Raw genomic sequence first — 24,928 nt, forward strand, 5'->3', positions numbered from 1 at the left:
TGCATGTATATGAGGTGATTGAAAACACCATGGTTTGGGTCAGGCACATCTTAGTCCTCAAAGTGACATCTTTACTTTTTAACACTTGCAAGAGGCCTTTTGCAGCAGATTTGCCGGATGCAATACATCATATGATTTCTCGACTGCTGATTTCATAGACTTTAATTGTGAACCCAAGTAAATTAAAATCCAGTATTTTCTCTGCTTATCATGATGTTGCTTGTTGATTGAGTTGTGAAGATTTTTGTTTTATTGATCGAGTTGTGAGAGTTTTTGTTATCTTTATGTTGAGGTGTAATCCTTACTGAAGGCTGTGGTCTTTGATCTTCAACAGTTAGTGCTTTAAATCCTCTTTGCTTTTAGCAAACAAGGTTATGTTATCTGCATATTGAAGATACTAAACATTAGAATTGCATGAAAGTGGAGAGAGCTTTTTAAGAGCTGAGGAGTTCTTCACCAACAAAAGATTTCCAAAATAAGTTGAATAATGGCTTAAATGACATGCTCTAAGCGTCTGTGTAATATGAGGAAGGCATTTTAGTCTCAAATCCTTTCCATTCCAACTTTCTAACATATCTAATATTAAATTGATGTTTATGTATACAATTGGATATTTATAGACAAAGAAGAGTATCTGATTATGAAAAATTTAAATGTCATTATTAAGGAGTATTCTGTAAAAAAAAATGCAGACAATAGACACAGAAACTATCTTGTGAGAACTTAAAAAATAAGAACTTGGACAGTCAATAAATCAATTTATTAATAACAAGAGGTTCTCACCTTCCCTGATGATACCCACATGCCAGGCCTTTCAGCTGCTCTGTCCTTTCAAACCCCTGATACTTAATTTATCATAAATTTAAATGTCATAGGACATGAAAGCCAGAACAAAAGTTACTTTTCATTTGTTGTAAAATCTTTTTACATATGAAGAAATGTCCAGAATCCCATCCATTTTGCCACAATGTCCTTTTATAGTAAATCATCTCTGTTTTCAAGAGTGTGTACAAATCATACTCGATACTTTACTCTTAAAGGTAAAAATCTTGATTTTTATCCAATTTTTTATTCACAGAAGCAAGGAGTCCCTGGGTGGTGCAGGTGGTTAAGTGCTCAAATACTAGCCAAATGTTGATGGTTTTTACCTATCCAGAGGCACCTCAGAATACAGACCCAGCAATCTGCTTCCTAAAAGTCACAGCTTGAAAACCCTATGGAGCAGTTCTACTCTGCACACATGGGGTCACCATGAATCAAAATCAATTCAACAGCAACTAACAACAGTATAATAGCCTTTGTGAATATTTTGAGGGGCAGAAACAAAGCACATATAATGTTATAATAAAGATAATTGTGGATCAATAATAACATTTATAAGGCTGATCATCACCCAACTTTCAGTTATGTATGTCTATTAACAAGGTGGTTTAATTTTTAAGGTGTCAGCTATAAAGCTCTGATACCTCTGAACACTTCCTTTGAATCTAAGTAGAGGCAATTAAATAATGTATCCTTTCGAACAGACAAATGGTCCCAAAATTGATAGTGAGGGCAATGATATTTGCCAAAGGCAGTTCATGTCACGCTCAGATTCCATATCCTTGGCTTCAAAGGAGCTTAAATAATAATGGGAATTTATTGCCTCACACAACTGAAAAGCCTGAAGCCAAGGCAAGTGTCAAGAAGAGTTTTGTCAGAGTCAGAGCTCTGGTTCCTCTTCTCTGCAATTCTCACTATCCTATTCCGTGTGTCAGCTTCGTCCTTAGTCCTCATGGTGGTAAAATGGTTCCCAGCAGTTTCCACACCTACACATTTCCTCATTCTCATCTAGGGAGAAAATAAAAATCACTGAACGGAAGTCTTGGATATTCCTTTAGTGGGTATAAATGAGGTATATGCCAACTTCTAAAACTATCACAGTGACAAGAGGACAGGGTCTATTTCACCCAACCTCAAGGCTATGAAACATTGAGCAGGAGTTCAAAAGGACTGTGGAGACAGCACAGTGTTCACTACACAAAGTAAATTTATTCATTCACCAATTATAGCGGTTACATGTTTGTATGTGCCAAAGCAGTGTTTAATAGCTGCAGCCTTTAAATTTGATAAATAACTATTTTTTAACATGAAATGTGATAATCCATTAAAATAATTCAAAGATCCTGCTGGGTTTTATAATGTCTTCTGCAGTATGAGTGAGAATAAATCATGTTGCAATAAAAAATTCCTTTCAATCATTGTTTCTTTAAGAATTGTTTAGAACTTTGAGGTGTTATATATGAATTTTGTAAAAATATGTTAAAGCATCCCAACTGGGAAAGCAATTTCATGCTTGCTTTATAAGGAATCTATTCAAAGAACTCATTAAAACATTCATTTAAATAATCCGGTGTATGTTCATTATGCTGTGACCTTTGGGAGGGGGGTAAAAAAAAGTATGAACTGCTGCCAGAAAGCCAATGAAGGGAACAAAGTTTAACAAAAGGTTAGCCCTTCATTAAAATTGTTTAAGTACACAGCAACTCCCCCCTGTTCTCTTAAAAACTCTTCCAAGAAACATTTGTACATATTTAGGAGAACAAATTAAAAGCAAGGACAACTGAAAAAACCTAGGTCATTTTCATGAACCTTTAGCATTTGGATCATTTTTGCTTTTCGCTTTTGGTCTTTGAATGAAGGGATACAACAGGCACACATAATATGAAATGTTGGTGGATGACATGATCCAGAATCTTCTGGGGTTTCTTCAAATGGCAGATCTTTAAAAACTTCCATTTTGAAGAGCATCTGGACCTTTTTCCCCCAAAATCCTTTGCCTACTATATATATTTTGGGGCTTAACTTTTCCACCCTTATTTTTTATAACGTTGCTCAGGATCTGAAAAAGGCCATGATGAAGGAGACATGAATCCTTAAAGTAATTTAATTTAGCTTTTAGGAATAGGTAACAGTATGGCATTTCTTTTACCCTTACTTCTTGCCTGAGTGTGAAAATCATCATAATTTTACCTGATTGTTAGGTATGTCTTAAATGATGTGAGTTCTTGGCAAAGAGATCTCTAGGGTGGTGGTGGTGTGTGTGTGTGTGTGTTCATTTAGCTCAGCTGAATGTGCTTTGTTGTGGTAGAGTTCCCTTTTAATTTTCTCTGTGGAAGAGGTGGTAACTGACAGAGTAATAACTTGACATGTTGGACTCAATACCGGATTCTCTGGCAGTCACTTCTTTCTCAAATAATGCACTGATCTATTCTCATTTCTGGACTTCATTTAACTTAGAGAAAAATACAGTGGATCTCAGTGAATGGATATAAACCCCAGAAACTCAAAAGGCACAAACAGCTGAAAAGTCATAGTATGATCATAGAAAGGAATCTTTAACCTCAAGAAGACTCTGAAGTTGACATATAAATTTAAGTGATTGCAATTAAAATATCAATCATATTGTACTTTTGTAGCATGTGAAACTGATTGTAAAGTTCACATTTTAAATCAATATACTATTATAAAAAATTATACATAATATTAAATGTTATAAAGTCTTAATAATAAGAAAGATTCATCAACAAAGAAATAAAACAGAATACAAAATCTAGAAATAGACGAAAATATATATGGGAACTCAGCAGATGGTAAGCTGTCATCCTGGTTTTTAATATAAATTTAATATAAATGTTGGACAATGTGATGGTCATCTACAAAATTCAATAGCTCAAATGAACAACACACTAAGGGATATAACTCTAATGATAAGGTTATTTTGGTTAAGCACTCAGCTGCTAACAAAGAGGTTGGTGTTTCAAACCTCCCTCCCCAATTACTCTGGCTCTGAAGGAGAAAGATATAACTATCTGCTCCATAAAGATTACAGTCAGTTGAAACTCTATAGGGCAGTTCTACCAATAACAATGCTCTTTTAACAGTAAATACCACAATTTGTTTAACAATTCAATTAATCTCTCTTCCATGGGAATATATGCTACATGAGAGTAGGAACTGTGGATTATTTGCTAATCGTTATTAGAACCTAAAAAAATGCCTCATTCACGGCAGGTGCTCAATAATATTTAATGACTAAATGAAAATTAAATACAAAAAAATTCAATTTCTTCTAAGAGATATTTTGAAGAAAGAAAAATAAAGTGTGGAAATTCAAATAATTTATAGGGCTCCCATGATATTAATTTGGGGAGATTTTTTAAACTCAAATATGTTGGTTCATTAGAGCACAACATGGATTAATTACTTCTGATAGCTTGGACTCCCTATACACCTACTCTTTTCCATAAGCATGTGATTTACAAGCTAAAATATTAAAAAAATTACTTTTTGGGTATAATTAGTTCTTTTTTGGATGTGGAGCATTTTATTGATATCATGACTTTTTTCTAGGTGGCCATTTCACAGTAGCTTCTCTTAGTCATTTTATAAAATCAGACATGATTGAACACAGAACTATGTCAGGAAATCTAATGAAAAATATTTTGTAGATATCTTAGATGTGATTAGAAAAATTATTCTCAACTATCAAAGTCTGAGGGGGATACTTGAATAAAATGGTAATTAACAACTTGGGCCAAGGCATTGCTTTGTACAAAGTAGTGCTTAAAATTAATTTAACATTTCCATGGCACTTATAAATACAAGTAACAGAAAAAAAAAAAAAAAACATGATGTAAATGGATGTAAACATAAAGGACATTTATTTTCTCATGTAATTGGATGTCAAGTCAGAATGATCTTCATATGCATATAAATAGTCAGCAACTCAATGGTGTCAACAGAAATGCATCTGAATCAACTTGAAGGCACACAACAACAAGGGAAAAGCCACCAGGGGTGGATTACCCAATAATCACTGTAGGCATGGCCTTACTTGAGCTTACTTGTGAATCTGTAGTGGACAATTTCACATGGGTTTCACCATAAAAAAAAAATTCACCATACCATATGTGAAATTATTCACTACAAATTCATAAGTAAGCACAAGTAAGCCGGTGCTTACCTTGCTTACTCTGTCATTCGCTCCTGTCAGGGATTATAAACTGAAAAGAAGCTTTGATTCTGTAGGAAGGTGCTATGGAATTGGGAGAGAGACAGATACCAGCCATACCTAGAAGCAGAATCTCTGATTTGGTGAAAAACTGTGAAACTGTTCACTACAGATTAGTAAATAAGCACGAGTAAGCCCTTGCTTGTTGGATAATGTCCCCCTGAACTTCACTCCCTATTGAGTTAAAGAGCCCTGGGGAAACCCTGGTGGCGTAGTGGCTAAGAACGATGGCTGCTAACCAAAAGGTTGGCAATTTGAATCCACCAGGTGCTCCTTGGACCCTATGACCCTATAAAGAGCCCTAGTAGTGCAATGGTTAAGAGCTGGGCTGCTAACCAAAAGGTTGAGAACAGCTCTTTAAAAACTCTATGGGGCAGTTCTACTCTGTCCTATAGGGTCGCTATGAGTTGAAATCGACTGGAGGGCACTGGGAATTAGCATGCCTGTTACTGGGTAATCTTCCCAGGCTTGGCGGGGAAAAGATTCCGGTAGGAAGGCAGGAAGGCAGAAATAAAAATGAAGCCCAGAGTGGCACCAAAAAAAAAAAAAAAAAGACTGTTTAATCCCATAAAATATTCCTTTGGATAAAAAACATACCCATAAGTTACAATGGAATGAAGATGCCTAGAAAATTTATTTCTAAATATTAAACCAAACAGTTCTGTTTCTGTGACACAGACTGTAAGAAATTTACACAGCCAGAAGATATATATATATATATATACATATATATATAATTCCAGCACCTTTATTTGAAGTAGAGAGCATGGGTTCAGTCGTCCCCAGGGACTGTCTTAATCTTTATTTCACTTTGTTGTAATTCAGACTCAAGGAGTAAAAAAAAAAAAAAAAGAGTAGCTAATGACAAATGGGAGTGATAAATTCCAGACCTAAAGGGGACTTACCAAGCAAAAGTGGCAATATTCGTGATCGAATATTTCTTTTTATGTTCAAAATATCTTAACGTTGCTTTCTAAATTTATCATTGCTTGAATGACATGATGTGAATTATTATAGCACACTTCATCCCCCAAAAGGATATTTGTACAAACTTTTTTTTTGCTGACCTCTTTCAAGCAAATTATTTAAAGAGCAGAGTAAATCTCACTTGAATTATTGCTTTCTATCACACCACGCACATTTCATCAGCTGTTTATTCCCTTTCCATAAGTTTGACCATAGTTTGTCAAATGAAAAATTCCTCCATTTAAGGGAGAAGTGGCTATGCAATTGACAAGGTATATAATATTTTAAGAAGTATTAAGTGAGAAAGGACTGTTTACATAAAATTTGATGCTATTTATTAGAATGTTTTAAGAAAAATATTTTTTATTTATATCATGGACTAGGAAAGCAAAAAAGATTTTGTGTTCAACTTGTGAGATTTCAATTTTCACCTTTTTATTTCAGGCTTTGTTCCAGGCATCTTACAAACGGTAAAGAGATAAATGTGGCAACAGTTTTGCCAGATACGTATTATTGTCATTTCAAAGAGGAGTATATTGAAGTTAAGATAGTTAATTTGCCTAGCCACACAGTTATAATGTCACAAAGCAGGTTGTCAAACCCAGGTCCGTCTAGATATAGAGTCCAAAATCCAGGCAATACCACCCCCTACTGCGGGTTCTCACCAACTCAAGTTTGGTCCACACATTAGTAATATTGGCATCACGTGGGCACTTCAAGGCAATGCAGACTCTTGGTATCCCTGTCATCCATTACAATACTGAATCAAGATCTCTGTTCCAATAGCATTCCATTAAACTTTTGGAAGTAATATTTTAGATCATTTGTCTCATTGAAGAAAAATCTTGACCCAAACAGTAATAAGGTATTTTAGCAATTTTCCACATCTGGCGTAGGAAAAAATGTGAAAATTTCACAATATACCTAAACTCATACTCAGATTGTAGACAGGAAATCATTGATATAACCTCCTTATTTTACAAAGAAAAAACAAAGACCGAGGGAGATGAAATTATCTGGCCTATAATTCGTAAACACTTAATCAAGGTGAAGCATATAGGCACTTATTAATTTCTCAATTAATACTCTTGAAAATGTGTTGTTGCATGCAGATAAATGATTCCATTAATTTTCCATTAAGTTGTGAGCATATTTGTTGTTAATGGTTATTTATAATAGAGAAACCACATAATACTATAAAACAGAATTTTAAAAATGAGCTAATGAAGGGGTCTAGTCCCAGTAATGGAGCGGTGGTGGCTCAGTGGTTAAGAGCTCAGCTGCTAACGAAAATGTCGACTGTTGGAATTCACCAGCCGCTTCTTGGAAACCCTATGGGGCAGTTCTACTCTGACCTATTGGGTCACTGTGGATTAGAATTGACTCAGTGGCAATGGGTTTTTTTGGGGGTTTATGTCCAATAATAGCAAAGTGCCTGATATGAGACAAATCTATCACAGGCAATAGTTATCAACGTACAATAAACTATAAAATACAACTAGTAAGAAGAGAACTCAGGAAACCCAAAGTGGACAGAACTAGAACATTTTTTCCACTGAAAAATGGAACATGTGCCAGGTGCCATCTGTGTTTATATGGTTTTTGTCCTGAGGTCACTCACCAGTCTGTTCAGCTGGCTAGACATAAGCTAAATTTTGTAGTCTTTTTGGCTTGAGGCTTCAGAGGACAGAGCTTGTGCCAGACCCACACTGCAAGAAATGATAAAGGATGAAGGAAAATGACATCAGGTGAAATTACACTGCTCAAGCTTCTTATATGTTACATGAATGCAGTGTTACAACAGTAACTCTAAATAGACTGTAATAAGTTGAGGGTAAATATTGAAAACACTAGCACCACCACTAAATGAAATGTAATGATTAAAGAAAGAGGTATAGCTAAACAAAATTAAGATACCTAAATTCAATTATATCAAAAGAAAGGTGATTAGGAGTAACATAGAGACGGATTAAGGCAGAGCAAAAATGCAAAAATAAAAACGCAAGCCTCAATAATATGGTGTCCAACTTAACCACAGTTTAAACATAGATAGGCAGTCAGATAATAGATAGATAGATAGATACATACATACTGAAAGAAAAGTGTTGAAAAGATCCACCATGCAAACATTAGATATAAGAAAGTACGTATAACTATATTAACATCATGCAAAATAGAATTTAAGACAAGAAGTCCTTCCAGAGATCAAAAGTATAATTTCATAATGACCAAAAGCTCAATACATAGCTAAGAAAGAACAATCATAAATACGTAAGTGCCTAATAAAATAGTTTCAAAATCTATGAAGCAAAACTGACAGATATTGTAAGATCTCATTTACATGAAATATCTAGAATTGGCAAATATATAGAAACTGAATTTTTATTAGTGGTCACCAGAGGTGAGAAGGAGGGGATGAGAGGAAGTCATTATTTAAGAAGCCACACGTTTCTGTATATGGAGATAGATTGCACAACCTAATTAATGTGATTTATATCACTAAAAGGTACATGTGAAAAACACTGAATTGGGAAATGTTGTGTCATATATAATTTTATGACAATAGGAAATAAATTTTTTTTTAAAGGGGAAGTAGGTAAGTCCACAATAAAAGTTGGAGTTTTACATGTTTTTTCTTAAAAGAAATTGATAGAAAAGCTAGAAAAAGACATCAGTGAGGATATAAGAAGAATAAACTATACTGCCAAGCAACGTGATTTAGCTGACATTTGTAGAATAATATATCCAACAAGTTCAGAATATACGTCATTTTCAAATGCACATGGTATGTTCACCAAGATATACCATGTATTGGGCTATAATGTAAATCTAAATTTTAAAACTCAAATCTAGTATATTCTGTGACCTCAGCTGAATAAAACAAGAAAACAATGCAAATTAGATTTCTAGAGAAACTCCAAATACTTAGAAATTAAAACACAGACATCTAAATAACATATGTATGAAAAAAGCTAACCACAAGAGAAAATAGTAATTATTTTGAACTGAATGGTAATGAAAAAAGAACATGCAAAAAATATGAGTTATAGCTGATGTGCTAAGGGAGAAATTTATAACTTTAAATATTTGTACGTTAGAACAGAAGAAAGGTTTAAAATCAGTTATCCAATTTTCTATCTTAAGAACCTAGACAAAGAGCAAATTAAAATAGAAGAAAGTAGAGGGTAGGAAATTCTGAAGTTAGAACAGGTATCAATGAAAGCAAGAAGATACAAACAATAAAAGAAAATAAAAAAGCCAAACATTTTTTTCTTTGAAAAGATTCATAAAACTTACGAACCTCTAGGAAAATTGATCCTCCCCCCGCCAAAGAAAAAGAGAGAAATACAGTATCAGGAATGACAGGGTTGACCCAACCCGTTGCCATGGAGTCCATTTCGGCTCATAGCAACCCCATAGGATAGAGTAGAACTGCCCCAAAAGGTTTTCAAGGAGTGGCTGGTGAATTCCAGCTGCCAACCTTTTGGTTAGCGGCCAAGCTCTTAACCACTGCGCCACCAGAGCTCCAATGACAGAGATGTTTTTAAAAGTCCTACAATAACAGGGCAATATTATGACTATCATGAGTAATATTATGAACAATGTTTTGCCAATAAATTTGATGACATGACAAATGCCATATAAAATACAACTTATCAAAAATGATTAAAAATAAAAAGATACAAATAACCCTTTATCTATTACATATTGAATTATATTTTTATTAAAAACCTATTCTAAAAAGAACTCTTTAACCTGAGATGTTTTTGTCAATTATATCAAACATTTAAGGAAGGAATAATAAAAGTTGTATACAAACAATTTCAGAAAACAGAGGGAGAAGAGAGTACTTCATTTTATGAAGCCAGGATAATCTTTTTAAAAAAAAAAAAAGCCTTATTGAGATACAATTGATATACAATTAACACATATATTTAAAATATATGATTTGATAAATACATGTGTGTGTACACTGATGTTAATTTTATTAATATTTTCACACGTGTACATATATACATACTTGGGAAATCATCACAGTCACTACAGTGATGTATCTACCACCTTGGTTTCCTTTTGCACTTTGTAATTTCTTGCTCCTGACTCTGCCACTCACCCCACCCCACGAAACCGCTTATTTGCTATTTGTCAGTATAAGTTAATTTGCATTTTAAGAGTTCTGTATAAATGGAATCATGCAGTATGTACTCTTTCTTTCACTCAGCATAATTACTTTGGCGATTTATCCATGCTTTTGCTTGGTGTAATAATTCATATCTTCCTGTCACTGAGTAATATTCCACTATATGGATATATAAAAATTTCCTCACCAATTCATCAGCTGGTAGGCATTTAGACTGTTTTCAGTTTGGGGCTATTGCTGTTGTTGTTAGGTGCCATCTAGTCAGTTCTGACTCATAGCAGCGCTAGGTAAAACAGAACAAAACACTGCCTGGTCCTGTGCTATGCTCACAATCATTGCTGTTTGAGTCCTTTGTTGCAGCCACTGTGTCAATCCCTCTTGTCAAGGGTCTCCCTCTTTTCCTCTGACCCTCTACCTTACCAAGCATAATATCCTTCTCCAGGGACTGTTCCCTCCTGATAGCATGTCCTAAGGACATGAGATGAAGTCTAGCCATCCTTACTTCCATGGAGCACTCTGGCTGTATTTCTTCCAGCACAGACTTGTTCGTTCTTCTGGCAGTCTGTGGTATATTCAACATTCTTTGCCAACACCATAATTCAAATGCATTCCATTCTTCTTCAGTCTTCCTTATTCACTGTACAGCTTTCACATGCGTATGAGGTGATTGAAAATATTGTGGCTTGGGTCAGGCTCACCTTAGTCCTCAAAGTGACATCTTTGCATTTCAACACTTGCAAGAGGTCTTTTGCCGTAGATTTGCCCAATGTAATACATTGTTTGATTTTTTGACTGCTGCTCCCATGGGTGTTGATTTTGGATCCAAGTAAAATGAAATCCTTGGCAACATCAATATTTTATTTGTTTATCATGAAGTTGCTTATTGGTTGAGTTGTGACGATTTTTGTTTATTTATGTTGAGGATGTTTTCCATACTGAAGGGTGTGGTCTTTGTAAGCACTTCAAGTCCTCTTCACTTTCAGCAAGGAAGGTTGTGTCATCTGCATAACACCAGTTGTTAATGAGTCTTCCACCAATCCTGATACCAAATTCTTCTTCATATAGTCCAGTTTATCACATTATTTACTCAGCATACAGATTGAATAGGTATGGCAAAAGGAAACAGCCCTGACACACACCTTTCCTGACTTTAAACTATACAGTGTTCCCTTGTTCCATTTGAATGACTGCCTCTTGGTCTATGTACAGGTTCATAGCACAATTAAGTGTTCTGGAATTCCCATTCTTCACAATGTTATCCATAATTTGTTATGATCCACACAGTCAAATGTCTTTGCATAATCAATAAAACACAGGTTGACCTCTTTTTGTTATTCTCTGCTTACAGTCAAAATCCATCTGACGTCAACAGTGATATCCCTTATTCTACATCCTTTTCTTAATCCAGCTTAAGTTTCCAGAAGTTCCCTGTCAATGTACTGCTGCAAATGTTGTTGAATGATCTTCAGCAAAATTTGACTTGTGTGTGATATTAATGATATTCTTGGGTAATATCCACATTACGTTAAATGACTTTTCTGTGGAATATATATGGATCTCTTCCAGTTGATTGGGCAGGTTGCCATCTTCCAAATTTCTTGGCATAGATGAGTGAGCACCTCCAGCACTGTAGTCATTTGTTAAAACGTCTCAGTTGGTATTCCGTCAACTTCTGGAGCCTTTTTCACCAATGCTTTCAGTGCAGCTTGGACTTCTTCCTTCAATCAGTTCTTGACCATACGCTACCTCTGAAATAGTTGAACGTCGACCAGTTCTTTTTGGTACAATGACTCTGTGTATTCCCATCAGAAGATGGAAGCAATACACAGCGTCATTGGGGCTATTAAGTTATTACAAATACAGCTGCTATGAACATTCATGTACAAGTCTTTTTATGGATATACATGTTTATTTCTTTTGAGTAAATACATAGGAGTGGAATGGCTGGGTCATAAATTAGGTTATGGTTATGTTTTAAGTAAACTTCCAAAATATTTCTGAAATGATTGTACCTTTTTACATCCCTGGCAGCTATATATGAAAGTTGCCGTTCCTCTACAGTCTCACCAACACATGACGTGGCTGGCCTTTTTAAGTTTGGACATTCAAATAGATGGGTGTGACTACGTCAAAGTGGTTTTAACTTGCATTTCTCTGAAGATGAATGATGTTGAGCATCTTTTCATGTGCTTATTTGTCAACCATATAACATTTTGGTAAAATGTTTGTTCCAGTCTTTTGCCCACTTTTTAAAATTGGTCAGTTTGTTTATTTAATTTTGACAGTTCTTTATATATTCTGGATGCAGGTCTTTTATCAGATAAGTGATATGCAAGTATTTTTCTCCTTCTGTGGCTTGCCTTTTAATTCACTTCACTGTATCTTCCAAAGAACAAATTTTGATGAATTCCATTTGTAATTGGATTGTTTTCTTATTGTTGAATTCTAAGGGTTCTCTGTATGTTTTAGATTCAAGTCGCTTATCAGATATGTTTCAAAAATATTTTTTCCCAGTCTTTGGCTTGTCTTTTCATTCTTTTAACAGTGCCTTTTGCAGAGAAGTTTTTAATTTTAATAAAGTTTAACTTACCAATTTTTTTCTTTAATGAATCATGTTTTGGTTTGCATTTAATGTGACATTGATAATTGCCAAAAAGTGGAAGCAACCAAGATGTCCCTCAATAGGTGAATGGATAAACAAAGAGTGTTACCACCATACAATACAGTATTATTCGGCGATAAAAAGAAATGAGCTATGAAGCCATGAAAATACATGGAGGAACATTAAATGCATATTGCTAAGTGAAAGGAGCCAATTTAAAAAATACATGTATGATATAATTTGAACTATGTTATATTCTGGAAAAGGAAAAAGTATAGAGACAGTCAAAAGATCAGTGGTTGTTAGAGGGCCAAGAAAAGGGGTGGAGGGGTGCATAGATGAAGTGCAGAACGTTTTTAAGGCAGTAAAACTATTCTGCACAATACTGTAATGGTGGACACATGGCATTAAGGATTTGTCAAAACCCATAGGCCTGTACAACACAAACAGTGTTCCCTAAAATAAACTATGAACATTAGTTAATAATGATGTATTAATATTGTTTCATTACAAATGCAAAATGTTAATAAAAGGAGAAATTGTGTGCAGGGGAAGAGGGAATATACGGGAACTCTCTGTATTTTCTGCATAAATTTTTCTGTAAACCTGATACTGCTCTAAAAAAAGGTATATTAAAAAAAATAACAATTTAGTAGCTGCTTCTGGTGATGTACACTAAATTTTTTTTAATATCATTAGAAATAAACCTTTCAAAGATTACTAATAAAATAATATTGTAGGGCTATATAATGTAGGAATCACAAGTGTGTATTTTCAGGGAGAATTATATCTTCATTTAGGACTGATATCATCCTAAAAATTTTTAATGAATACTTAGCATCATTAGCAGATTTTTTAAAAATTGCCGTATCTCCAGGACGAAAGTGAGGCTGATGTATTAGGTTATGTGTGTTAGATGACGTGAAATGTGATCCTAGTGAGTATTAAGACACTGGTGTCAAATATGCATGTAAAGCATTTGAATAAAATTGTTTCATGAAACATCAGAGCTGAGTTTCTGTCACTCAAACAGGAGTACTGACATTGAGGTTAGAGAATTAGCCAGGGGCCAACTCTTTCATGTCTTTATAGTCTTGTGAGCTATTCACTTTGTAAGACTCAGGTCAAATTTCACTTTCTCTTTAAAATTAGTTCCAATTGTTCTACTCTTGCCTTCACTCATAAACCAAATGTTCTTATATAGTGTTAGTTATTCTAATTCATCCCTTATTCATTGAGTTGTAATTATTTGCTTCTGTGCCATATACCCTTTGGAGCACCTATTGCTGGGACTCTCATTCAGTTGTTTGTTCTCACAACATCTTGCACAATTTTTTGTTCCTCGATAAATAGTACTTGGACTGATACTGAACACATGTTACAACTCCTTTACTCCCCTTTGTCTTCATTAAAAAAGGAAATCAATTGGAATATCAACTAAAGCAATTAAGAGTATCAAAACAAAAATCAAACCAGTTACCATTAATTTGATTCTGACTCATAGCAATCCACTCCTTACTTATCAAGATGGTTAAGTTCCAAAGACCAGGTCATTATGTGAAAATTGGCATTATGGGAAAATGGAGCATGACCACATCAGATCACAAAATGAAGGATGGCTACATTATTACATAACAGCCAAATTGTATCATTTCATAACTGGCAAACCACTGAGAATCATGGCCCAGCCAAGTTGACACATCACTTTAACCATCACAGCCAGCATTACTCTATCCAGGCAACTTGGTGTTCATTACTGCCAGATGTACGCCATTAATACACAAAATAGTCAGAGATTTTTTACTATTGTCATAAATGTGAAATGTTGAATAATGACAGAGTTAGTAAGTGAGGAGTATGTGTATACCTAAGAGACCTTAGCTAACCAGTCAGGTCAAGGAGAGAAAAGAAACAGGAAAAGTAATCTATATAGTTACAAGAATTTATAGCCATATGCATCTTCTCAAAAATCTAGTTTTTTTCCACTCACTGGCAAACACTGTCAATATAGTTTATTTACAGTTAAACCTGTTGCCATCAAGTTGATTCCAACTCAAGGTGACCCTATACGACAGAGTAGAACTGCCCTGTAGAGTTTCCAAGGAGTTGCTGATGGATTCAAACTGCTGACCTTTTGGTTGGCAGCCAAGCTTTAAGCCATTGCACCACCAGGGCTCCTATTTATGATTACTACTTTTTATTTTACTAATTAACACTTTAACTTAAAATAGTTTGGGGAAGTTACTCTTCATGTGGGCCCTGGTGTAGAGTGATATTAGAAATTTCTACTCACTAATTCTGGTTCTGGAGGTTTTGAGAAAAAGAAACACAACTTCATGTATTTGAATTGGCTAGGTTCTTTAATCGTACATTCTGGAATGGCTAAAAGGGTGCTTTGGGACCCGTCCCGTAATTGGATAGCAGGATATTCTAACTGACCCTGTGGGTTTGAAGATAGTCTCCCAGTAATCTCAGATCTTTACCATACAGGGTGATAGTCATCATAACTAATACCTTAGAGTCCGTATATAACCACTGTAGTGTAGACATTTGATAGAGGATGTTTATAAAAGGTTTTCAGTTCGTTCAAGGCTGCATAAAATATCAATGCTCATTTCAACAGAAAACTTCGATTTGGAATATTTACACATTGCACGACATTCACTTTGTTGACATTCACTTATTTATTACAGGCAGGTATATGTCAAAAGTGGAAAAAGCACCACAGAATAAACAGCATAATACCAGCAGTATCTGCCTTCCATCTCTCTTTACCCTCAAGAGATGTTCGTGTCACTAAGCAGTTCCTAAGTGTCAGGGAACTGCTCATTTTTCCATCAATCAGAAAAAAAAAAAAAAAAAACTGATATTCTTAATGTAAATTTAAGACTGGTCGTGAGAGATGATCCTGATAAATAGTCGTCTGAGGCCTTTGTATTGAATTAATTAAAATTTTTCGTACTGTGAAATGGTATCCATAAAGCAAAAGTTTAGAGAAATGAGGTTATACTGGGGCTGCACAGCATAAAAAAGTTTGTATTGAGATTCTGTCCTTCTTTCTTTTCACATGCTAAGAAGAAATTAGGTTTGTCTGGAGTTTGTTTTATGTACTTTGGTGGTTATACAAGATGATAATATTATCCAAAATACTTTCCCTATGCTTCCTACAATGTTTTACTTTACTTTACTTTGTCACAAGCCTTGAAATTCACTGAGTTAATAGTCACATTTAAACATCAAATAAAACTAAAATATAAATGGAGGGTGGCTGTTAGCGATACTCAATCCAGGCTGAAGATATTTAAATTCATTCCTTTCCTCTTAACATCTAGGCCATGTCAGCCATTCTCAGGATTCAGAAATTTTGACTGGAACAGGGAGAGAATAAAATAGTTTAATATAGGCCCAGTAAGGGAAGTTAAGCTAAACCGAGTCATTTTATGTTAATTCTGAGTAGTCAGAAGGCATCACAAGTGTATAGGCTGCCTAAAGGCAGGAATTACGTATGAAGTAAATTAAGAAATAAGGTCCAAAGATAGACTGATCTTCATGAAAAGACTCAGGAAAGGTAGATGGCAACAACGAGAAGGTTGTGTGAACTCTAAAGGGAAGACCAAGACAACAACAACCAGCCTGAGGACCACTAATTGCAGTCCACATGGAAGGCTTGGATCACCAACTTCTACTGCTGACAATTGAGAAATTCTGGCTATGTATTAATAAGTATACTACTAATCATATCGTTTTGGTTTAGGTCAGACCATTCTTACAATTTGTGAATAATAAAAACCTGACCTGGTGAGTAATATTAAAAACTTTTGGAATAACACAACTTTATTCTGTAGAAGATTTTAAAAATGTGTTTTCATTTAGCACTCAGGTCTTGATTTCTAAATACCATTATCCAGTTAAAGAAGCCAGAACTACTTGGAGAAACAGTTGAAAAATACAAGATGTGCCTGGAACATCTTGATGCGTTAAGAGTAAAAAGTGTTCAAAAAAAGATGGTGGCATATATAAATGACACAAGGACCAACCTGAAGGAGCTCTCAATGGCCAAATATGGGACAACTTGAACAACAAAGTAACAACAGTAACAAATTATAGCTAAAAAAAAAAAAAAAAAACTGTTGCCATTGAGCCGATTCAGACTCATAGCTAACAGAATTAAGTATTTAATCATCCATATTTGGGTGAAGAATTGAATGCATAAATAAATGAGGAGGAATGCATTCTTCCATACAGTAAATCCAATTATTAATACAGACTATATGGTGGAAATATAAAATAACCAACAGGCAAACTCCACAGTAATTCTACCAGACAAGAAACATTCTAAATTTAATGAGCAAAACTATGACAAAAAAAAAATATATATATATATATAGTCTCAAACTATCTTCCCACAGGATCCTACATCTGGCTTGTCACCATTTGACCTTTGGTTCTTGGGACTTGGGCCTGTCATCTGACCTACAATTCTGGGATTCACCAGCTTCTGCAGACAGCAGCCCCTCCTCTGACCTGCTTATCTTGTGTTCACCAGCCACTATAATGCCTGACCACAGACTTGGAATTTGCCAACCTCCACAACCACATGGGCTGTTTCCTTGAGATAAATCTTTCTCTCTATATATTTACATATACACACTTCACTGGTTTTGCTTCTCTAGAGAACCCAGCCACCACATGTCTGTTAGTTTGTCTTACTGTGGTGGCTTGCATGTTGCTGTGATACTGGAAGTTTTGCCACTGGCATTTCAAATACCAGCAGGGTCACCCTTCCTAAACAGTTTTCATCTGAGCTTCCAGACAAACGCGGACTAGGAATAAGGACCTGGCAGTCTACCTCTGAAAAAATTGGCCAGTGAAAACCTTATGAATAGCAGCATAACGCTGTCTGATACAGTGCTGGAAGATGAGCCCCTCAGGTTGGAAGCCACTCAAAATACGACTGCCTCCTCAAAGTAGAATCAATCTTAATGATGTGGATAAAGTCAAGGTTTCGGAACCTACACTTGCTGATGTAGGATGACTCAAAATGAGAAGCACTTACTGAGGCAGATCAAAGATCACAGCCTTCAGTATGGATTACACCTCAACATAAAGAAAACAAAACCTTCACAACTGGACCAATAAGCAACATTATGATAAATGGAGAAAAATTGAAGTTGTCAAGGATTTCCTTTTACTTGGATCCACAATCAACACCCATGGAAGCAGCAGTCAAGAAATCAAATGATACATTGCATTGGGCATATCTGCTGCAAAAGACCTCTATAAGTGTTAAAAAGTAAAGTGTCGGTTTAAGGACTAAGGTGTGCCTGACCTAACCCATGGTGTTTTTGATCACCTAATGTGCATGTGAGAGCCGAACAATGAATAAGGAAGCCCGAAGAAGAATTGATGCCTTTGAATTATGCTGTTGGTGAAGAATATTGAATATACATACCATGGACTGCCAGAATAAAAAATGAACAAATTTGTCTTGGAAAAATACAGCCAGGATTCTCCTTAGAAGTGAGGATGGCAAGACTTCATCTCACATACTTTGGATATGTTATCAGGAGGTACCAATTTCTGAAGAAGGACATCATGCTGGGTAAAGCAGAGGGTCAGCAAAAAAGAGGAACACCCTCAACGAGATGGACAGACACAGTGGTTGCAACAATGGGCTGAAGCATAAAAAGGATTGTGAGGATGGCACAAGACTGAAAAGTGTTTTGTTCTGTTGTACATAGGGTTGCTATGAGTTGGCCAACACCTAACAACAATAGAGGACCTAGCCTAAGACATTTACGACACGCGTGCATTATGTGCCTCCTGTTATGATGCAAGGAAAGGGACACAACGTCACTTCCGTTATAGTCTTGCCAGATATGCATAATCTCAATCTAATAATGAGAAGTCATTACACAGACACGACTTGAGGGATGTTCTGCAAAAGACTAGGTAAGGCTGAAGAACTATCACAGACTAGAGGAGACAAAGAAGACATGGCGACCCATGGCAGGGTGAAATCCTAGACTGATCCTCACCAGAAAAAAAAAAAAGTGTATTAAAGGAAAACTGTTATAATTTTAATAAGTTCTGTAGTTAATAGAAGTAGACCACTGTTTATTTCCTGGTTTCAGTAGTTGTACTTTGTTATGTAAATGATGATATCAGGAGGGGAAAGTGGTTGAAGTATACAGAAATTCTGCAGGATTTTTGCAAATTTTCTTTAAGACTATGAATATTTCAGAACTTAAAAAAATTAGAAAAATATGCGCTTTGATGTTAATCAAAACCTCTATTTATTGGTGTGTCCTAGGGTATGGCTCCTGAAAAGCCAGCATATGTACAATGATAGAAATATCAAATCTGGCATTTGGATATATGGCTTGTAGTATGTTCCAGTGTAATGAAATTTAATTTGTAAGGTAAAAAACATTAGTGACCTCTTTTCTCTAAGTGATGCTCTAAGTGGTACTTTACAACAAATGCTGCTGCTCTAAATTGCTGGAGGTACCCTCAAGGAATCCTGGCCAGAATCCATTAGGTCTGCTAATCTGTTGGAATGTGGGCTTTAAAGATTCATGATCAATAGGAACATTTTTCTGTGAAGCTTATTGCATTATCTACCAGATTCCTGAAAATATTTGTTCTATGCAGTTAACCTTAAAGAGATTGAGAAATGGTTTCTTCTGCTTCTACTGCACTTAAAGACAGACTGTTCAATCTCTCCATCTCTTATAATATGGAAGTAAGCACGTAACAAAAGCAGTTACCACAGAGCTGTTTTATTGTGAAAGTTATTTTCAAATACAGTATACATTTCTTAGCAGGTATAGCACATTACTGATCTTTGAAGCTAGCATGAAATTTGTAGTAGATTTGAGAACGGGGAAAATTTCTTGTCTTTGGCTGTTTCTTTGAAGATGATTGTGTTAGACCTCATGCCAAGTCATCTAATGCCACTTCGTATGTCAGAAGTTTTGCTTACCCTGTCCTGAGGTGTGCTTTCCACCATCTTCTTAAGCTCAGCTTAAATCACCTTTTACTTTTCAAAGATTCATCACCTTTGCTAAGCCTTCTTCATAGCTCTTCTCCTCTCCTTTTTCCCAACCTCCCCTTTCATATGCCCCTTGAAGAGTTTGACCTGGGGACTTATCACAGAGTTTCATAATTACCTCCTAAAGTCTCAGACTTCCCAATTAATTGTAAGTTCCTGAGGGCAAGGGCTGAGTATTATTCATTTTGTATCCCTGATGCTAGTACAGTATCGTTGGTGGGGTAGTAAAGTGCTCTGCCGCTAACCACAAGATTGGTGGTTTGAACCCACAAGTGGCTGTGGGACAAAGATGTGGCAATCTACTTCCATAAATATTTACAGCCTTGGAAACCCTATGGTGCAGTTCTGCTCTGTCCTATGGGGTGCTATGAGTAGGAATGTGACTTTTTTTTTTTTTAGTTTATATAACGTAGGAGCCCTGGTGGTGCAGTGGTTAAAGAGTTCGTTTGCTAACTGAAAGACAGTGGTTAGAGCTCACCAGCTACTCTGAGGGAGAAAGATGTGGCAATTTACTTCCATAAAGATTTCAGTGTTGGAAACACTATGGGGCAGTTCTACTCTGTCCTAAAGGGTTGCTATGAGTCAGAACGGACTCAAGGGCAGTGGGTTTAGTGTTTGGATTGGTATGTAACATACACACATTGTTATTGTTTTTAGGTGCCATCCAGTTGGTTCTGACTCATAGCGACCCTGAGTAAAACAGAATGAAACCCTGTGCTGTCCTATGCTATCCTCACAATTGTTGTTATATCTTAGTAAAGACAAAAAAAAAAAAGCCCCATTGATGTCAAAGAGATTCCAACTCATAGCAACCCTATAGGACAGAGTAGAGCTGCCCCATATGGTTTCCAAGGAGTGGCTGGTGGATTCCAATTGCCAACCTTTTGGTTAGCAGCCAGCTCTTAACCATTATACCACCAAGGCTCCAAATGTCAGCCCACACACCTTAGTAAAGATCTCATAAATCAAAATAACCCAGAAGTGGACATTTCTGGACATGATAGACATATGAATGGAAGTAAGTTTGCTTCGCTTTCCTTGTACTATGAAGGGTGACACCCACTTGACCTAAATATGGGATCATTCTGTCTCTCCTCTCTAACAGGAGACTGTCCTGTTCATGCCTGGCACAGAGAAAGTGCTCAGTAAATACCTGATAGATGAATAAAAGAATGAATCACAGAACCTGTATTCTTAAAAACAAAACAAAATGGGTAGGAAACTCAGTTTCTAGCAGCAGAAAACTGAAAACTAAATTCTTTTTTGCCTTTTTAGTGCACTGCCTCTATTTCTCAGCTGGCTTTCTACTGAGTCCCTGTTCTAATATTCTCACACTTGAATGTGACTCACCCCACTAACCTTTCAGTTCTTAGTATTTGTCCTTTGGTCTTCGTCAGAATACATTTAGCAATGATGTATTTTAAGTACGTGAAAAGCTTTTTTTCACAGGATTTTGAATAATTTCTAATTTTCAAAAATGCCTTTTGTTCTTTGCCACTTTCTTAATGTTATTACCGTCATTATAACTCTTAGCACTGCATCCCGCACCTTGAAGGCACTTTGTTATTGTTGTTCACTTAAAGATCCTCAGCTTATGATTACATAGTATGTTCCAGGTTCGAGCTTATTCCTTGAGAGCAAATTAGTAACTCTTGTAGCCTGAAAATCCTACCCCGAAATGTTTAAACCAGGAAGTAGGTTAGGTTTTGAGAAAAACCTGGTTTAAAATGTCATTCACACAGAAAGCATGTTCCATTTAACTACTTATTTCTTTTCCAGTCTTTGTCTCCTATAAATGTGTAATGTGCAGAAATGACATTTTCAGGTGACTTTTGCAGAAAATTCATGCTTTTGACTTTGCACAAAATGAATTCCTGTATGAAGTTCAGTTGACTGAGGATTACTGGGAGACTTTTTGGTTTAGATGTTGCTTTCTGTAGGTCATATAAAAGAGCTACAACTTGAAAAATAGAGATAAAAATGTGGTTCATCACAAAATTCATAAATGGCTTAATGCACTCCTTATGATCCATGATCCCTTCACCACACACATCAAATGCATGTAACTCTTAACTCTATCCACCAGATTTAACTGGAACTTTAAAAATAGGAAAATAGTCAATTCTTAGAAAATGGACTTATAACACTCTGTAATTTTTAATTCAGAAATTGATTTGAAAATTGCCCTTTACTTTCTAGGGAATTTTTGAGAAAAAAAAAATCTAATCTAAACTTAAAATTAAATATTTATTTTTAACTTGGTCCATAGCATAAACAATACCTAGCCAAATCTCCTATGCACACATGTGTGCATGCATAAACACACACACCTGCATACACACATACACTCAAAGTGAGGTATGGATTTTTTTAAATTACAAATGCAATGCAAAAACCTACTGATTGTTTTAGTACACTGTGGTTATGATAGATTAGTAATGGCTACTCTAAATATATGTGATTTTTACTCAAGCTGATATATTTATTTTCTCAGGCAAAGTCATATGCTTAATAGAATGGAAACACATTAAACACAGAAAAATGTTTTGAAATATTTAATTGTACATTTAAAAAAAACCTCTGAAACCTGCTGTGGTTTGAGAACACATATTTGTTGCCAAAACACAACACTCTCCTCTCTCTCCCACCTCTACAATTACAATAGAACTAATTCAAAATATCTCCAGGTAGGGAAATATCCCAACCGTCCCTCTAAACTAAAGGAAGACAGACAGTAAAACATTCCTAAATTTCAGGCATTTCTCTTTGATACACTGTGAATTATAGTAGATTACAGGATGATGTGACCAACTTGTAAATCACCTGTTATACCACTGTTATATCAGAAGTAAGTAGGAAATATCTTGAATCTATCCCTTGAACCACACTGAGTTTGAATAACAAGGATTGCAGAGGCGGTTCATGAGGCCAAATGAGAAGGCTCAGTTTAAATGATTTTGATGCTGTAAATCTTTTAATCATAGGACAACATTAGAGTCAGGAGCCAGGAAATGCTAATGAGCAGAAAACCTAGTGGCTGTGTGAGTGGTATAGGATGAATTTTTTTTTCCTGAAATAGTGAAGTTATTTTTGATAATACAGTTGGCTACTTGATTAAAAGAGTTTAGGTGGTAAGTTACCAACAGACTGATTGCATCAGTGTCCACTGCAGTGGGAGGGAGTTGTCTGCTGTAAGGCAGACGCTCTGGAGAAGCAGCTTCTCAAGGCAGTACTCTTTTGGTGATATTGTTATTGACTGCCTTCTGAAACTGCCCTTCAGCACATACACACAGGCTCTGTACCTAATGCGTCATCTAAACTAGGGCACTTTTGAGAGTGAAAGTGGAAGTTGTTAGTATTTGACAAGGATAACAGGCATAAATACGAACTAAAAAAAAAAAAAAATACAGACTGTCTTGGGCAAACTGGGTTGTGCTATCACCTTTCCTATAGCTGGCAATGGGCCATGGTCTTTGAGTAGGTCAAAACTATAGCAATTGTACTCTCAACAGTTTCCTGAAGCATTGAAGTTATTTGTTGTTTGCGCTTCTGGCAATATTGGACACGATATAAAGGACTATTACTTTTCAAGGATGAAAAATGGGTTACACTGTGTCTGGAACTCTGGAGAATGGCTTCATCTAAAGCAGAAAGGAAACTGCACAAAGATGAATTTCCCCATAAGAGGTATTCGTGACCTAGTAAAATCCATATTGCATTCTGAAAACTAGATATCAAGATTAGCAAAAATCCATGAGAGGAGGTCTTTTAATGAACTTAAACCAAGAAAAAAAAAATCAGATGCCCTATTTCTGTAATAAAGTAATATTTAGGAAAAAAATTCCTCATTTTAGGATGATTTATCTGAAAGCAAAAATACATACATACATATGTTTTAGTTCAATGGAAAACTATGCAGCATAAATGAAGAACACAACGATATATATAAAATTTAACAAAGATTTACTGAAGAAATTAGAAATAAGTTTCTGATATCTTCTGCATTGTATTGTTTTTAAGAATTCACTAAATATACGGTTATTATTAAATTAAACATAAAAAGTAAGATAGAGATGTTGAGTCAGCAGAAGTAAATGTAAGGGGCAATTTCTACATACCCAACAACAAGCAAATGAACTACAGGAAATAAAGAAGTTATTTTGGAGGGTGGTATATTTTTATAGGTTATAGTGTAATTTTAAATGCACTAGGAATAGAAGAAAACATAACTGACAGTGCAGAAAACTGAAAAACAGGATATAGAGAATAGACTTTAATATCTCGTAAGGTAAAAGATAAAGGGGAAGTTAAACTTCAAATGAGAAGTTAAAGATTGTGGAAGTACAAAGACAGAGATCTAACATAGTGGAAACTAGTGCCTAAAGAGAACAGAACTTATAGAAATAATATTTAAAAGCGACAGAAAAAATAACTTTCTGAGTTTAAGACAAAGATCTAGAGACTGAAGAATATTGCATGTGTTTCACAATAATTATGAGAACTCATCAATTTTTCCCCGTCAATGACTTAAAGTTCAAAGAGAAGGAAAGAATTCTGTGTGTCAGTCTCTGAGATGTGTGCAACATAAATTTTCTTTGGCTAACTAAAGAGAAAAAGCATTTTTTTTTTTTGGAGGTTATTAAGTAGTTTACAGAGCAGAACCAGTCTATTTTCTAGCCACCGTTTCTACCTTCCAAGGAGAAGAGAGAGAAGATCTGATAGGGAGAGGTTGAGGCTCATTTCCCACCAAATTCCATGAAAGTTGGATTTCTACCAAGATTAGAAGAATGTTAGAAATTAGATATGCCCCCAGATATCAAGATTTCTACAACAACAATGGAAGGGAGGAATACAGATTAACTAAAAATAAAGAAATTATTTGGCTTCAGAATTCTCTGAAACATAATAAACTCATTGCCATTGAGGTGATTCTTCTCATGGTGACCCCATGTATTACATAGTAGAACTGCTCCATAGAGTTTTCTTGTCTATAGCCTTTTTGGAAGCAGATCTCCTAGGCCTGTCTTCCATGGTAGCACTGGTGGGTTAGAACCACCAACCTTTAGGTTAGCAACCTATTGCAAACTGGCCACCCAGGGGCCTTCTGAAACA

Source organism: Elephas maximus, chromosome 6 (genome assembly GCF_024166365.1).
Source record: "Elephas maximus indicus isolate mEleMax1 chromosome 6, mEleMax1 primary haplotype, whole genome shotgun sequence".
Taxonomy (NCBI): Eukaryota; Metazoa; Chordata; class Mammalia; order Proboscidea; family Elephantidae; genus Elephas; species Elephas maximus.